Source organism: Chiroxiphia lanceolata, chromosome 5, assembly GCF_009829145.1.
Source record: "Chiroxiphia lanceolata isolate bChiLan1 chromosome 5, bChiLan1.pri, whole genome shotgun sequence".
NCBI lineage: Eukaryota > Metazoa > Chordata > Aves > Passeriformes > Pipridae > Chiroxiphia > Chiroxiphia lanceolata.
In genome coordinates, this window is record NC_045641.1 from 45244235 (window position 1) to 45256726 (window position 12492).

The 12492-nt window shown below is 39.6% G+C and overlaps 1 long non-coding RNA gene across 1 annotated transcript in view; it reads right to left on the reverse strand.

The window, feature by feature from the left end:
• Window positions 1–2161: 2161 nt before the first annotated feature.
• LOC116787495 overlaps window positions 2162–12492 on the reverse strand; it is a 127770-nt gene continuing 117439 nt past the window's right edge. The window contains exons 7-10 of the long non-coding RNA XR_004357312.1: window positions 8237–8487; window positions 7512–7561; window positions 6590–6632; window positions 2162–4805 (exon numbers count right to left, since the gene is read on the reverse strand). This is a non-coding gene — a long non-coding RNA (uncharacterized LOC116787495). The remainder of the gene's footprint in view (window positions 4806–6589; window positions 6633–7511; window positions 7562–8236; window positions 8488–12492) is intronic.

Below are 12492 nucleotides of genomic sequence, written 5' to 3' on the forward strand. Positions count from 1 at the left end.
TACAGGCTGCTCAATAAAGAGGGAAAATTTTAACTATAAAAGGAGTTTGACAGGCTTTCTTAAAACAGTAGACAAATCCTCCCATAGCATTACACTAATCACTTAATGCTTAATGTCATCTATTATAAAGTTAACCTCTCAAAGTCTTCTAGATTTGTATTTTAATGTTAGAAGTCTACGGCATCTAGAAACCAAAACGCTATTTTTATGCTGTACAGCACTACACTGCTAAATGCTGGCTGGCCAGCCCTTGATTTTCTTGCAGTACTAGCCAAACCTGTCTATGTAGCAATTGTAGTAATGATTTAGACATGAGGAAGAATCTTGGGGGTAAGTAAAGGAGGATTAAAAATCTCTCTTGCTAAGAGGTTAAGGTTTTGTGGTTTTTTGAGCTACAGTGTTCACACTAAAAGCATAATGAGCAGGATTTTTCATTCATCTTCTTCTCCTGGCATAGAACAGGTAAGATTTGTAATTTCATAAAATACTGAAGTAAAAAAAAATAAACAAAACAAAACGAAACCACAAACAAACCAACCAAAAAAACAACCAACTAAACAAAAAAATCCAAACCAACAAAAAAAAAAAACCAAACAAAAAATCCCCCACAAAAATAACCCACAAAAAACACCCACCTACTTTTTTAATGGAAAATAAAATGTATATACTAAAGCCTAAGGCAAAGAGGCGCTGGGAATCAATGAAGGAAAATAACAAATGCATTTCCTGTGGGATGATGAAATGCTACATTTATACAGTTATCAAGAATCAACCCTTCAACAGCTGAGGCTTCCCTGTCATTAATGCCAGCTACATGCATTACTGGGTCAACTAACAATATAAATGTAATCTGGAACAAACACACATGCACCACTGAATTTCTGTATCTTCTGAGCTAAAAAGAGTGTGAATTACCGTGTTAAAGCAGCTTTATACTTTCTGTTGGCTATAAGCTGATTGCAGGTAAAGATCTCCCCCATCAAATCCATTTAAAGCTGGCCAGAAGAAAGTTATTGCTTTAAAACAATTTTAACACATTTTGTTAGGTAAAATAAGTTTGCACAAAACCCGGAACTTTGCTATTTGAGTTAGTAACTTTTCTGATCTACTGTTAAGTACTCTGAAGCCAAAATTACCAAGCCATGTAACCACAGCCTGGTCTCTATACCTTTTTCTTAGTTGATTGTTAGCTGTAATGGTAAGAGCAATGCCAATGATGCATTTGCTCCAAAGAAATAAGTATTCACTCCTTACTTCCAGCCTGGCATTATAATGATACTGAAATGGTTCCTCCAAAATGGGATATTATATATTGTAGAAGGCTATAGCATAGATCAACTCTGCCTCAAAAACTTTTAAAACCAAATACGCAAGAGAAGAATCATATAAAGATTTTTTTAAGATTTAAGATTACAAAACCAATTAAAATCATCCAACCTGGAAAAGTTCTCAGTGGTGATTAAAGTACTTGGCTAGAATATGTGTTTAGTGCACCAAAATCTCTGAATAAGTTTGCCAGGTGATTTGGATGAGCAAGAAATGGAAATGTGCATTATTCAGTGTAGACTTTGAAGTTAGGGTATTTTATTCACATTAGACATTTCTGATCAGATATAGAGACTTCCCATAGTGAATAATAAATCCCTTTTTTTAGTAGGCAATTGGACAATATTCATTTGCATAAAAATCCTTAGTTTTTAAGCCTGTATACTGTATTTACTGACCCTGGCGGTAAATGTAAGAGTAAAAATGTCATTTGTCTTTAGGAAGGAGGCAAGGGTCATCTACTGCTACAGCATTTCTCAGCTGCCCAGCAATATGATGTCCACAGCCAATTTGTACAGGAAATTCATTTTATTGCCTGGCCCGAGGCTGAAAAAGAAATGAGCAGGAATGGTTCAAGACATTCAAAGAAATCTCCCAATAGGTGTCAAATATTGAAGGCTGGACCCTTGGCTCCCTTGCACACAGTGGGACCTGACCACAGTGAGGTGCTGAAATCAAGGAAGGTGTTGAAATCAGTAAGGAAAGACAAGAATCATTACACAGGATTCATGACTGGGCAAGGCTTTTTTGATCATCCTGACTTGATTTCCATTAAGGACTGGGATTCCTGTTAGGTAGAAACACAGCTTGGGGCTCTGTTGACATGGAAAGGCAGATAGTGTGTGCATGTATCTGTCAGAGAGGTGTATGAGACCATAGCCAACCACTCAACCTGGTTGAGTGAGGGAACCAGAGGGAATCCTCCAGTTGCACAATGCAAGGGCCTTGCTCTGAGGTCTCAAAAGGAGGCCTGTGCCTTATAAATACACGGGATCCAGAAGGAAAAAAAATACATTGAGTGTCACAATCTTGTACTCTAAATATTGGGGTATTAGATATGGAGTCTATCTCAGTCTCATGGGGGCTTTGCAAGGAAGGGCCCTAAAACAGAAAGGGAGTTTTGTGAAGTGGTGGGCAATTAGTTGCAATAAGCAATTTACTGAAGTGGCCTATGAGTCTTACATTTATAAAGGATCATTTGATGTTCAAGTACTATTTTTATGAATGTAAGAAACAGCAGATATTAAAAGGTGCTCTCAGATATGAGCAGAAATTGACGCTGAATGAGGTTACTAAACTGAAATATTTTAAGAGTATCAAAGATATTTTAAACAGATGTTGCAGTCAGAAATTCAAATTGTGCTTTGCCATTAAAGATTTTGGTTTCCTGATGTCTGCCATGCACAAAGAAAAAGTGCTGGCTACTATAGCAATCTCTGCATCACGAAAACAGTTACATGATTTTAGTAGGTCTGCTCACTTTCAACTGTCAAGGTCCTGGCTATTTCCTACCAAGACAAAACTATGTAAAGGCTAGAATTTTGTACAGTTACTATTTGCTCTTTCACGCTGACCTTTTAGGACCATTTAGTACCCATCCAGAGGATGGCTGGGGTTTTAGCTCTGCAAGTTACACTTCTTTGCATCTGTATGATCATCACACAAAACCTGAACCGCCCAACAGCCTGTGATGGGTAGGGAGGCCTCTGGAGCTTCTCTGTTCTTCTCCAGAGCTATCTCCCAGCAAGGCTCTCTGTTCACCTCTGGTCTCACTGAATCCTCCCTTGAACCCACCAAGTGCAGTTTTGCTAGGGTCTTTAGCATGCCCTTCTTCCCAAATGTGTCCCTGTCGGTTCTTTATTTGTGATACCACTGGGAACATCTGCTTCCTCTACAGTGGTTTGTGTCATTCTCTGAAAGTTGAGCTGACACAGGTTGTGCCTCCACGGCAGCATGCCTCCTTCAAGAGACTACATTCATCAAGCAACACGCCAGGGGAGTGAGACTGTCTCAAAATAAATCCCATTTCCTTTCTATATATCAAAGGATATTTCTAAGACCTACAGCTGATGGCAACACTTTTCCCAGCAATTGCAGCCCGAGAAACAAAAAGCTAGTTATCCAGTCCTAGGCAAAGATGCTGAAAGAAAACTATTGTCATCTGATGGAGATAATGTGTCACAGCAGTCTCTGCTAAAGCAGAGGATCTCTGAGCCATTCTACCCTTCTACTTCTACCAGCACAGCCCAAAGGGTAGATCATACAATGATTCCAAGTGCCTTTTTGAAGCATCTCTAAGTATACCATTTACCTCGAGATTTTGTTTTTATTTATCCCTGTCATCCTTAGCAATTTACATTTAATGAGTAGACTAGATGTATTTTTGTGGCTGATGCTTCACAGTAGGAAATAAAAAATACTTAACTGTATCTGGAGAGCCTTCAAGGGGATCCTCATCCTATATTGAACCTCAGACCCATTCATCCTCTTTCCAGGAAGCTGTCAAGAACTGTCTAATTTACTCTTACCACTCCTTTTTTCTTATTTCATTGCCCTCCTGACACACAGTCCTATGCTTGTAAACCAGGCAAACCACTGTATGCATGGTATGTCCAACAGCACTACAGAGTAAAGGCAAAATGGAGGGTGGGTTTCCTCCAGCTCAGGAGATGTTTTGCCCTATTCCCTGCTAGAAGTCAGTTGCCTACCAAAAATGCTTCTCTTCTTTGAACTCTGGTGTAAAGTTCAGGTCAAATGCATCTGCAAAGCAGTGATTTTTAGAATAGTACAAAACCAAGAAATTTACCATTTTTCCAAGTTATACCTATACAAGGAAGATGTGAGGAATAAGATGCAGGGGGTTCCTATAACTAGCTAAAAATCTATTGAAGTCTTTCTGGGCTTGCCACAGCACACAGGCTGTGAGTCACAACTCCCAAGGCTTCCAGTTAACAACTAAAAGAGAGAAATGATCATAACGTTTTTCTCAGTGAGTGATTAAGACTGCTTTTAACAATGTAGTCATGCATGTACTAAAAGGGGTGATTCATTAGTTTCTTGGAAGAGGAGCATCTTCTTTTCTCAGTTCAGAAGCCAAAGGGATTAGCCAGTGCCCCATGAACAGGGCTGATTAGCATGTAGAAAGAGAGGAAATACTGGCTACTTTTGTTCCTGACCTCACATCTGCAAAGCTCTTCTCATTAAAGCAAAAAAGAAATAGGGGAATTTTGTATTCATAAGTGGCATTGTTTAGTGGTATAGTTTAGACTTTGCATAAGTCTGACACCTGAGCTGGCCACTGGCAGCTACTGGTAGCTCCCTCTTCTGCCCTGCAGTCTCAGGTACCTGCAGCCAGCCTGGAGCATGATCTTCATGGCCCCGACAAGCAGCCAAGACAGCTGTGCACACCACTTTCTGAGGTTGCCCTGCCATATACATGAGAAGTTTGTTCATCCAGATTTTTGTGGTGATTGCCTCTGCTGAAATAAAAAGGAACAGTTACAGGTAGAACTGACAAAGAGGATGATGAAAATAATGGGGTTTTTTTATTTGAACCATAGTGTTGCTGAAATGAAATTTATACCAACTCCTCCCAACTTTCCACTATCTTAAGTTTGTTAATGTTAATCTTCTTTTAAGATGAGGCCATGTGTGCAGTAACAAATATGCCACTCCCAAGCCTTTTTAGGTTTGGGTAGCCCCACATTTTAAGGCATTCTTTGAAACACCCTGGTGTTGCAATACAGCAGTGTGATGGCATAACCATCGAAAGGTAATGCTGGGTTGTCTTGCAGTCTCCTTCCTGTAAGGAGAAACAATGTTGCCAAAGCTTATATGCAAAACATTTCCAACAAGGGGAAATTGATGGTGCTGTGTTTTCATCACAACAGGTGTTTAATTTATGACCAAGTACAAAACAATTTTTTTTTCTGAAGAGACTAATCAAAATTGCCACATAAAAGACCTAAATTTCTTTCCTCTTTTCTTAGAGTCTAAATATCAGATACAAGTATAACTTACATGCAACTCATTTTCCATGCTTCTTACTGCAGACTCATGTAATAATCATCTGTACACACTGTACTCAGAAAAGTGGTAGCAATTCCAAATTGATGCATGTGACAGACTTCTGGTACCAGTTTAATGATGTCCAGTATCTGCAATGCTAGTATACATGCAATGCCCTTGCATCCAAACAACCACCACACTATTCCTAAGTACACTTGTATCCTGGATTCTACTAATTTCATAGAAATTCTGCATCACTTATCCCTGGGCTAAGCCTTTGTCTAAGTGTTTCTCTCTCTGTTTTTGCTTAGTTTTTCTTTTGACCTAATCCTGGCTACCCATTTTTGCCTTTCAGTGCTCTTCTCCACTGGCCCAGGTTGCCTCCTTGGCTGCTACAGCACCAGATATTTAAGCAAAATCATTCGTCTTCTTCTCCCTTACTCGTGCCTCTGTTTTCTTGAAGAGGTCAGGGTGGGATGAAAGGAGATGCAGCCTCCACATCCCAGGATAACCCTGACCTACATGAAGTGTTTAGCAGCTCTAAGGGGTGGCTAAGCAACCCCTGTGAGTACTTCCCTTTCCAAACACATTTGAGCAGTATCCTGCCCTGAATACGGCCTACCCTCAACTCTCCTGTACAGGTTAACATGTATTATCTGTTTCACCTTGACAAGCGCAGAGTATGCTTCCCATAATACAGGAGTGGAAAAAGAGTTTCTCTAGGTGCCTGTCTAGCTGAGTTCCTGATAAAAAGACCTCAGGGATTTTGGTTTATATCACTCATTATGCAAGAGTGCTTAAAGCCTTGGCTACAAAAATTCCATGCAATAAAATTCCAAACATACAATTTGAAGGAAATATATCACTACTGAAGTAAGAAGTACCTGAAAAAAAAAAAAAGAAAAAGGGGGTTTTTTTCAATTCAAAAGCATGGTATTTTGAGCTAAAACAAGGATAAATTTTGTGGGTTTGAAAGTCAAAAATTTTCTCTTAAAAACTAAACAATTGAATTGAAATGTGGCCAGGGTTTCTTTTTGTTAAATAGTGGAATATATTGGCTAGAAGAAGGATCTTCTGTAAAAAAATCTCATATTCAGTCAAAAAGCTTAAATCTCCTGAATATACGCCCAGCATATATTGGACACCAAATGAAATCATCCTCATTATATATATGTATATGACCCCTGAAGAGCAATTTATTCCATATAAAAACAGAGCATTATGAATTCCATATGTGAGGTATTATGTAACTTACATTATTTTTTCTTTCACCATTATGCTTCAGCTTCCACCAAAGACTTCAAAGACAAATAAAACATTAGTCATTTAACTGGTGATATATAATACTCATATTTGTCATCTCTGGCAAGGTTCTGCTTTTAAACTTAAGTTAAAGCAATTAATTTGTGTCCTAAGAGACATAAGTACATAAATTTCACTGCAGCAGACGCCTGATAATGCTGAACACAGAGCAAGGTCAGACCTTGGGAAGGAAAAGTGAGCACAGTGCTGAATGACTGCAATGATTACTATTTTCTGTAAGTCTTGAAAACTTGTATGCTACTCTTCTGACACTTACTTGGAAATAGCTGCATCATTTTAGCTAAAACATTTCCTACCTTCTCCCCTTGGGTCCCCACAAGAAACAGCCAAAGGCATTTATTTAGCATTGAAAACATTTGAACAATGTATTCACATTTAAGAAAGTATGGAAGAATTGAAAACAGCATAATTTAGTGGAAAAAGCTGGGCAGTCTTTTCCTAGGAGCTATTAACCATACCTTGCATAATGGAAATGTGGCTATTTTTCTTTATCAGTAATTCACTGCCCTTGTTACTCTGCCACTCTCTACAATGGTTAATATGTAACTCACCAATGTGTCAGTTCTTCCCTAAAGTGTTACTTTCAGGCACTGCAGGGGAATTCCCTTTGACATCTGTGCCAGAGCAAAGGTACACTGGCAGCTGCAGTTTCACAAAGGGGAACTTCAGCTGCAAGGACAGCTTGGGAATGTCTGTCTCCCATCCCTGCCTTGCCTCCGGCTGCTTCTTCACACTCATGCTGCTCTGCAACTGTTGTTGGGTTTGTGCTGTAAATCAGGTCACTGAGCTGATCCAAATTACAAACAGCCTTTTTTACTTACAGAGTTGTTCTTAATACAGGTTGTTTTTCTTACCAGAACAATGCCAGAAATCACAGTGCTGGTGCAACTGAGGAGACAGGGCCCTGGGACAGAAAGGAGAGAAAACCATTTGGGATAGTGGGCACTGGGGAGGAAGCATGCTTTTATGGAACTGCTGGTTCAGATGGTGTCTCTTCCATTAGTAAGGGTAGGATGCGGTCCAGAGGCTGTTGTCATAAACTATTAACAAACAGAAAGTTCACACACAAATGGATCATGCATTGTTTTTTAAAAAAAGACTAAAACTAAACAGTAAAAATTATTCAATGCATGACCTCTGCACAAAAAGTAACTACATACACAGGTGCTACAGAACGTGTGTGTGTGCATATATATATATATATTTATACACACACACATGCATACACACATAAATGTATATTCATGCATATATACACACACAAAACCATCTCTAAATTTAAAAGAAATGCAAAACCCATCTCACTTCAGTGTTTTTGCCAGCCTTCAAAGCCTGCATGCAGCTCTGAGCCCCTGGATGGCTGGTTCATAAAAGCAACAACCAGAAAAGCCTATAGAGGGAGCAGGTTGCCTTCTTTTCCTGAGCTAAAGGAGTTCTCAACCTTAAGTGACAACCCTGAGAGGATGAAAATGTCTTAGGAAACCCTGAGAGGATGAAAATGTCTTAGGAAGCAGAGTCCTATGCAAGGGCCAGAGCCAGCTGCCCTGCAAACAGGAGAAGCAGCAGCAGCAGAACCCACCTCTCAGGACATAGGCAAGAGAGCTGCAGGTCCATGCCTGCCATCTTTTCCTCCTTCCCTCTTCTTCATGTTCACACTTTGTCGCCTACGGGGAATCAAGGATTTGTCAGTGTTTTCCCTGTTCTGCAGTCAGTGGGGTGTCCCAGCACTTCAGGCTCTTCTCTGCACTTTGCAGGATGGAGATTTGCTTGCTTGGAAGTCGAGCAGAATTTCATATTACAACACCTACGACTGAAGTAATAGAGCACTGCCTAGAAGTAAGGGAAAAATGCAATCAGAATAGCCTGGCATTTCCTGTTGAACAAAAAGAATAACTAGAAAATGGCTAACCATGTCACAGATAATGTAAGAGAAGTAGTATTAAACAGAGACAGTACTAAAACTGCATTCAGAAGACAGACTATAAGAAATAGCAGAGTTAGTTATTGTCAGTAGAGGCTTTGTAACTGAATTGAACAGTATATGTATTAAAATTCACATGTGCATACACAAAAATTTCTAGTAGTCTTTTACCCATGTATACCTGTATTACAGGTCTGGAAAGGTGGTAATTATTTGTATGATTGCAAAGTCCAGAAGGCCTGTCCTAGACAGACTTGTATTTGCTGTGCATGACCAAAATCTGCACCAGGACCCTCTGTCTTACCATGTTTATTATAATGCAACAAAAGAGAGAGTTGTTTTTTTTCTTTTCCTGATTCTTTTTCTTTTTGAAACAGAAAGGGAGCTGTGACCAAAAAAAGTTTAACAGAAACTGGATCTTATCAAACCAATCCAGTTTCAGCCTTAGAAACTAAAAGACTAGCAACTAAAAAATACCTGTTTGGGAACAGTGACTTTATTGAGATTCTTGACTGAGTAGTATGTGTGTTTTCAACTTAAAAGTAACAATTAGAAATAAAAAAATGGTGCATAATACATGGCAAATACACATGCATTATTTACTGTGTTGCACCTGTGAGTTCTTGTAGAAAGACTGGCCACCAGAGTGTGCACCAGATAACTTACATTCTGGTAAAAACCTAAGAACGGGCATAAAGCATGCAATATTTATACATAAAAAATTATACTAAGAGCTCTTCCCCCCACGCACTAAGGTCTAATAATACTTTAGTGTTTGTCTCCTGGGGAGCAAGAGCATGTCTTAGCATTGCAACATAAATAGTTAAGCACAAGTCATGCAGCTGTAAAAGAGAAAAGGAACATTCTATGTCCTTGAATTCCCAGGCAATGCAGCGTGAGAAATAAAATAAAATTAAAAAAAAAAAAAAGGGATGCTATTACTTTTCCTCAGATAACCTAAATAATATGTTTCATCTTTTGACGTTTGATACAGGTTTGCTTTTTTTTTTTTTTGCATCATTACAAAAAGGCCATCTGAGGAATACGTTCTGCATAGTGATGTGATTCAGCAACTTTATCGAAAACAAAAATGCAGCCCTTTTTTCAGTGCACTAAAACCCAACTGGCACTAATTTTCAAAGAATTGAGCCTAACTGGAAGCCAGCAATGTACCATGTATGTTGAAGCTCAGTGGTCTTAGATCATAGTATTATTTTTCATGGGTTTTTATATATTGAAGATATGCTGAACATACCCTGCTGCTAAATCAGGCCAATGATAACAAACATACTACTGTACAAGCTGTTGTGTTACCAAGAATGGCTCAGCAAATACATTTGCCTTTTCATCCAAATTCTAGGTAGTTTCTGTCCATACCAACATGTGAGACCATTGTTTCTGAGTATGTCCCAAGGGCATATCCACAGAAAGGTTACCCAGCAGTTCCACAAAGACAAAGCCCCCTGTCATGATCTTGCCATGTCATAACATTTTTTGCACAAGGGCACTGAATGGTAACACCACTGTAGAGACATTGCATAATTTTGCATACTGGGTATTCTTTAACCAGGAGTGCTCCAAGTCTGAGAAATGAAATGAGGATCAAAAAGAAGTAGAAAATCCCCCACAGTGACACACAGGGTAGTCAAAAGGATTTAGGAAGCCATAGGGCCCTGGTGCTTCAAGGGTGTGTTTCCCATCAAAAATATCCTAATAAAGAGATCCTCATCTATTTAGCCTGATAAAGGAGTCGTGTCTCCAGGCAGGCATGACAAGTGATGAGTGCCTGAGCTGGGATGTGCTGCATGTCCTGGCTTAGGGCAAATGCCGCTTTTTCTCCAAGCAACATGTGGGAGTGACAGACAGCATGTACCAGTGCGACTATTCCTGCCTCCAGCCACAAAAGAGCTGCCACTGCAGCTCTGCAGCCGACAGCGACCGCAGCTGGTGAGGAGCGGGTCCCACACCCTCTGCAAACCCATCTGAAGATGAAAAGTGCTGCATAAGCACCCACCCTTATTGTTCCTGGCAGAGCTGCATGGGGATGTTGGCACCCAGGACTTGTGTGCATGGCTAACCACCAACAGCAAGGAGCCTCTACTCTTAGAAGCACCAAGCAATACTCTCCAAATATATTGCCAGTTGCAAGAGGAAGAGTCATTTTGACAACAATATTTTTCAGTGACTAAGTGGCCAGGGTGTTGCTGGCATTAAATAGCTGGCAGAATTTTTACCATAAATATTTCTATCAGGCCATTGTATCTCAGCTGTAAAAACTTGTTCCAGGCTGGTATTTGGCAAACAAGACCCAGCAAGATAAACCTTTTTTAAACACATTATGCTATTTGAGCAATCTACAGATATGTAAATCAAGAAGTTTGCAAGTATAGGCCCCATTGACAACTTTGCTGATTCTTCTTTGCGGATGCTATGGGCATTGGGGGAAGTGAGCACTGGCCATCCCAAAGAGCTTGGTTTAGGGCTTTCATTTTACCTCCAGATTCCCAGAATGGTTCAGATAAAACTACTGGGGAGGCACAGGGCAGAGCAGACAAATTGCAGACAATGAGGAAACCCAGAGAAGAATTTCCCCAGGTCTTTTCCCCTAGGAAAAAACTCACCTCTTGAGAATGCACATATAGCAAGACACAGATCACCCTTGTACACAAGTGAAGAAGAGCCACTGTTGGAGAGTCCCAGTGTCCTGTCTAGCCATACATATGCCTCCTTTCAGATCTGGAGCTAGCCAACTTTTCCAGGTAAGTGAAAGAAAAATTTCTATCTCAGGGGAAATATCTGCTGCTGCTGCAAAATTAAACCAGTTTCTTGGTCATAATGCCATTAACACTGCACTGGCTACACAGTCCTCTTGTGTTTCAAAAGTTTTCCTGTGGGTTCTACCACATCTGATATATACTTTGGTGCAAAACATGTCAACCAGCCCTTCTGAATGGAGATTTCTGGATGTGCGCAGAATATCCACAGGACAAATAAGTGGTTAAATACAACAGCACTGGAAAACTTAGCACTGAACAAATAGTAGCAACTTTTCATGTATTAATGCTAAACTATTCAGGATTTATAGTCAGAAGTACTCTTTTCATTGATTTCATTATTAGAAGTCTGTTACATCTATGGGGGGGGTTTTAAATGCTGAATCTCATTTCCAAATGGCCTGAGGGAACAACAGCCACAACAATAAAATTAGGAACCTATTACTGAAGATAAAATTAGAATAACTAAGCTCAACACTATACAGGGAAAATGGAGTGTTAAAATGTATGAGGTAAAATGTTTTCTAACTATCCTAATGTTAAACTTCATTTTGTCCTTGGAATGAGCAAGGGCAGAAATTTGTGACAAGCTACCCTACTATTAAACACAACTGCTGTTTGTGCAAGTTGTGTACTAAATCAGTATATTTTCTCTGTATAGTTAAGGCTAAAGAGGCTTAATAAGATATTTCTAATTAATTTTTAATTAAAAAGCCTTTTTTAAAAAATACTTTTAACCCTCCCTTCCTTCAGGATTGTGATTCCAGGAAGTCCTGAGAAAACAGATAGTTTACTTTTCAGTCCTTCTTACACAGGAAACTTGGAGGGATATCTCAAGTGAAAAAGATTCTTCAGCAACCGTGGTAAAGCCACTGCTATCATGTCTATCACCTTGGTGGCAAAAGCAGCAGAAGGTGACAAATACCAATCTGTACTAGGGCAACCACTCAGATACTTTGTAGTGAAATTTTCTGAGGTAGGTAGGACTAATGTTTCAGAGCATACTTCCAAACATGCCCTGGGTTGGAGTTACGCTTCCCTTATCGCTCCTGAACAAGTATCTTCATGAAAGGGACGTGCTCACATTATCTGTGCATAGTGCATACACAGGTTGTGCAGGCTGGGGAATGACAATTCCTT